Raw genomic sequence first — 5,000 nt, forward strand, 5'->3', positions numbered from 1 at the left:
TATGCCTCCCAAACCAGGGGAAAAAAAAAAAAAAGCTGAGGAAAGACTGAGAGAAGGAAAGTCGAAAAAAGGACAAATAAAAAAAAAAAAAAAAAAAAAAAAGCAGTATTCCCTTTGTAGCCACTGTCAGATTAAAAGAGGAAATAGGACTATCCATCCTTTTAGTTAGGCGGCGTTGGTCCGCGGCTGGAAAAAAACCCGGAAAAGGGCGGTTTGTTTGCTCGACGGACGAATGCGTCACGATTCGCAAAGAAAGGTGGGGGAAGGGGGAGCCATAGTCCTTTACGACGGCGAATTGGCAAAGCCCCGGCTTATTGTTACAGAGAGGGGGGAAAAAAAACCAATTTCAGTCATACAGTAAATAGTAAATCACTGCAGCTGAAGGGGCAACAAGTACGGCTGTAAACAACGCAAACGGAAAAAAAAAATAATTATAGTCCACAGAAGGGAGAAAGGAAAAAAAAAAAGCAGAGGGTTAAAATAAAAAGCAGAGAGAGAAAAAAAAATGATCCTATTTGCTGCAACAGAAAAAGTTGTACCCTGGCACAAGCCAACTGAAGGGGAGGCCCTTGCAGCAAGAATGCATCCAGCAGCAGTAGCTATTTGCAGACTCCCATCTCCCCCTTGCAAGTGACTAGAGCAGTCTGCCTCATAAAGAGGAGGAGTACGTGAGCTAGCGAAAGAGATGGGTTAGGGCTGATGATGAAACAAGAGGCACGGCCCTGCGTGAGCAAGCTGGCTGTTAACACACGTACCCTCATACAAACACACACTGCATGAATGTAGATAGAGAGCTCTCCTTTCCTGCTGCACGACACTTCAGTCACATATAGTAAATGACAGTGTGTGTGTGTGTGTGAGTGTATGTGGGGATGTGTGTGTTTTAATCATAGATATAAAAAAAACAAAACAAAACAAAAAAAAATACCCCCAGCATGTGACAAATATATTCATGACTGAGCGTGCATGCTCAAGCAACCAAATTAAAACCAACAGGAATTTGGCAATGTCATCTCTCATTTGGAATGTTTCGATAATCTCACTCGCATCCGTTTAGCGCCTGAATGTCACAGAAATGGTGCAAGACGGGTTGGCTGAAAACAATTGTGTCACAACACGGAAAGGAAGTGTGTACCTACACCAGTGTCCATGGAGATAACGTATCGTTTCGTCAGGGGGTCCATTTTATTCCCAATAGTATAAATGCTATACTTCTTATTTTACCCAGTGACGTCTTGGAGTACACAATGCTACTAGCCTGAAGATTATTCTACCATCGCCTGTTTCATTTTTGCTTTGCACAGTGCGCTGTTTCTTCTAACATCCCCCCCATTTTCCTTTCATACAACCCCCCCCTCTCCATTACTACCAGGTATATTCTCAGCAAAATGTGCTAATGCCATACTTACTCTAATGCCAGCTCTGCCCTTTGTTTGACATAGGCGGTGCATAAAAGGACAGCTATAATAATGCTTTTTAAGGTAAGGTAGGGGAACGTGGCATTATAATGACTAAAAGTAAAAAAAAAAAAACTATGAATATACAGTGTGTGTGTGGGTATACCATCTGTACCACACATATATAGCAAAAATAAAATGTATGTGTAATTGGCGTGTACCTGCAAACATACACCCCGATTCCTTTGGACGATACTCTCTCGCCCTGTTAACACCCAGCTGACACGTAGATTTCCCCAAATCGGTTTCTATTTGAGTGGGTGCCCTACCCCCCCCCCCCCCCACCCCGTTCTCTCCCCTACCCCCCCCCTTCTCCCACAGTAACTCCCCTGCCTTCACTTTAAAACCATCTGCAAAAGCTGAGTCGAAGCTGCTGGGCCCTTTTTTTTTTCCCCCTAGCTATGATCTTGGCACGGAGTCAAAAGCTGATAAGCACTTGGGCGACACAGCTCAACTGCTGGGCTGGATGAGGAAAAAGAGACAGAAACCCCAGCTGCCATGATTGCTGTTTGATTGAGAGTGCTTACAGGAAAGAGGGGGTACACACACACACACACAAAAAAAATACCAAAAAATAAATAAAAAATTAGACAGCAGAAGAAAGAGTGGAAATGCCAGAGGATTCTGCAGAAGATCCACCACACTGGAGGAGAAAGAAAATGTCTGCCCTCCATTTTCTCTCTCCTCTCTTTACAGCCAAACTAATAATGCAGCCTCGCCTGCACTCCCTCCCCCTGCATAACCTCAAGCAAGCTGCAGAATTCTTGCCAAATGTCACGTCGCTAGTTACCCAGTGTAATATATATATATATATATATATATATATATATATATATATATATATATATATAATTATTTTTTTTTTTATTTATTTAATAAACGTCCCCTAGCTTTTGCAAAAAGAAAAAAAAAAGCCAGCCAGATAGGACTGTAAGAAATAACTCGAGCAGACTAGAATACGGCTGCAACAACCCCCGTCGCCACCAGATATTAAAAAATAAAAACCTGTTCTTTAACCCTTTGCTGGTGCAAACCAAAAACACTGCTCGTCCCCCCCCCCCCCCCTTCTGCAGCAAAGATGTTACACTATCTCAGAGATGGACGGATGGAGTAAGAGAACTAAGGGAGCGGATGATTTTCTTTTCTTTTTTTTTTTTTTTTCTCGCAAAGACCAACATTTGGCTTTTTCCATTTGTGGCAGATCACTGTACGGCTATTGTAAGGAGAACATCCTGCCTCTTTTGGCATCGGTTCCAAAGGCCGCTCGACTAAGTTCTGCAGAACAAACTTTTTTTTTTTCCCTCTCTCTCTCTCTCTCTCTGCCGAAGGAGCAAGACAAAAAAAAAAATCATGCAAGCTACTCCTCACGTTTCTCCTTTTCTTCTCTCTTTTTTTTTCCGTTCCAATGTTCCTCTCTCTTTCTCTTTTTTTTTTGTTGTTGTTGACATCAAGGAGTTAAAGCAAAATCTTAGCCGCTAAGATCCGCAGAGGGGAAAACTGACACAAAAACCAAGGTGGGGGTCTTTTTTTTTATCTTTAAAAAAAAAAATAATAATAAAAAAAATAAGAATAATCGGACTGTTAATAGGAGCCGTATAATGACTGTCGGATGTACTGTTGTCCTACGGTTTGTCTAAATAGCACAATAATAGTGTCTTCCAAACTGCACCTTAATAGCTGCCCCCCTTTCAATATAAAAATGCCTGTGCTTTTAACGCTCCCACTAACCTGTATCCCCATTTTTTCCTATTCATTCTAATGAAAACATCCGCAGGACTCTTCTTTTGCTTCTTTACAGAGAGCTGTTTGCAGTCTCGATGGTACAAGCCAAAAAAGCAGAGAAGGGGGGGGGGGGGAGTTGGGGAGAGAAATCAGGCCTCTACCAGCTAATTCTATCATAGCAACAGTACTCCTTGGTACGTCTGCTTTGGCATACATCAGCATTTCTACCCGGCCAAGTGTCCCGTTGCGTCATCTCTCGCCATTTCTTTCAACCAATCGAATCCTTTCTGCTGTAATCAAAAATATATACTTTTAACTTCATTGGTAAATTTGAAGGAGAGAAAGAAAAAAAAAAAAGGGGGGAGACTAGTGAGAGAGAGAGAGAGACTATTATATGAGCATCGGCTGGATAAACTTTATGGGGGTCTGTAGATGTGTCCACACACAGAGAGAAAAGGAGGAAAAGGTTTTGTGGGTCCAGGATTTCTGCATTTTGGGAGATTTATTATATAAACCAGTCTGCGGAGCCCATTGACTAACAAAGACAGCTTGTGTGACAAGGTGTTCATGGCAAAAATAGCTTATACCAGATAGATAAATACATAGATACTAGATAGATAGGTATTAGATAGATACAAACATAGATAAATTGATATATCTTATATATTAGACAGACATATATATATATATATATATATATATATATATATATATATATAGTAGATAGATACATAGATATGATAATTATATATAATTAGATAGATACATAGATGTTAGATAGATAGATATAAACATATATAAATATGATATAGCTTATATATTACATCGATAGATACATAGATATGGTATATAAATACACACACACACACACACACATATGAGATAGTCTAGCGAGCTTCTAATGTTCCTCTATGATTGTACATATAATCTGCAAGCACACACACATTATATATATATATATATATATATATATATATATATATATATATATACATACACACACACGCACAGACACACAAGACTATATACAAACAGACTAATGAGTGTAGCTTTAATTAATGGAAAAACAGCTTTCTGAACTAACTTTGGAACATACTGACTGATTGACAAGCTGCATGTAAATTTTCATTTTTAAAGTGAATTAGGACGGGCACAAGATAGCTGAGGGAGGGGAAAAATATAGAAAATGCTAAACAGAGTTTGAGAAAGTAAAAATAGTCCCATTTCCCCGTGGGCAGGATGTGGAGGGACTCTGCAAGCAAAAACACTTCAAAATAGCTGTCTGTGTACAGCTTGCAGTAAGACACAGCGAAGACTCTCCCAAGTCAGCCGTTTGTCCATACACGTTCCAGGTAAAAGCATTATATATGTGGTAACACACAGACTATAGTTCATGCTGCATGTCGTCACTGCTCTGTACAACCAGGGCCTAGGTTATTAACGCTGCTGAGAGACATGTTTCTCTGCCAGTGCAGAAGTCACCAACTAACCCCCAGCTAACGTACCTCATCTATTATTATTGTACCTAAACGCAGAACAAATGCATGTTTATTGCACCAATATTGGAGAGACGTGTGCTACAGAGTGTGCTATGTCTGGGGCGTTACTATAGGTACAAAGCAGAGAACCTTCCACCTAAAAAAGGAGACATTATTGCTTGTCAATGTCTGTGCAACATAAATAGTAATGACTACTTATTCAGATAAAACAAACGGAGATCTCTAAGGCTTCTACCAAATGCAGGACTTGGACACAATGCACTATTACAGTCCCCCTATATTACTGCTTAAATCATCATAGTCTCTATGCAAAACTGATATA

General features: G+C 40.0%; 2 long non-coding RNA genes across 7 annotated transcripts in view; one reads left to right on the forward strand and one right to left on the reverse strand.

Moving 5' to 3' along the window:
• LOC142153067 (uncharacterized) overlaps window positions 1-633 on the reverse strand; it is a 70,081-nt gene extending 69,448 nt beyond the window's left edge. For all 3 annotated transcript variants that reach the window (XR_012691439.1, XR_012691438.1, XR_012691440.1), the window contains exon 1: window positions 1-633. This exon is cut by the window's left edge and continues 591 nt beyond it. This is a non-coding gene — a long non-coding RNA (uncharacterized LOC142153067).
• A 1,947-nt stretch (window positions 634-2,580) lies between these two features.
• The window catches only part of LOC142153066 (uncharacterized), a 26,502-nt gene continuing 24,082 nt past the window's right edge, over window positions 2,581-5,000 (forward strand). For 2 of the 4 annotated variants that reach the window (XR_012691435.1, XR_012691437.1), the window contains exons 1-2: window positions 2,581-2,971; window positions 4,418-4,531. This is a non-coding gene — a long non-coding RNA (uncharacterized LOC142153066). The remainder of the gene's footprint in view (window positions 2,972-4,417; window positions 4,532-5,000) is intronic. The other 2 variants (XR_012691434.1, XR_012691436.1) reach the window with 2 other exon arrangements.

This window comes from Mixophyes fleayi, chromosome 4 (assembly GCF_038048845.1).
Source record: "Mixophyes fleayi isolate aMixFle1 chromosome 4, aMixFle1.hap1, whole genome shotgun sequence".
NCBI lineage: Eukaryota > Metazoa > Chordata > Amphibia > Anura > Limnodynastidae > Mixophyes > Mixophyes fleayi.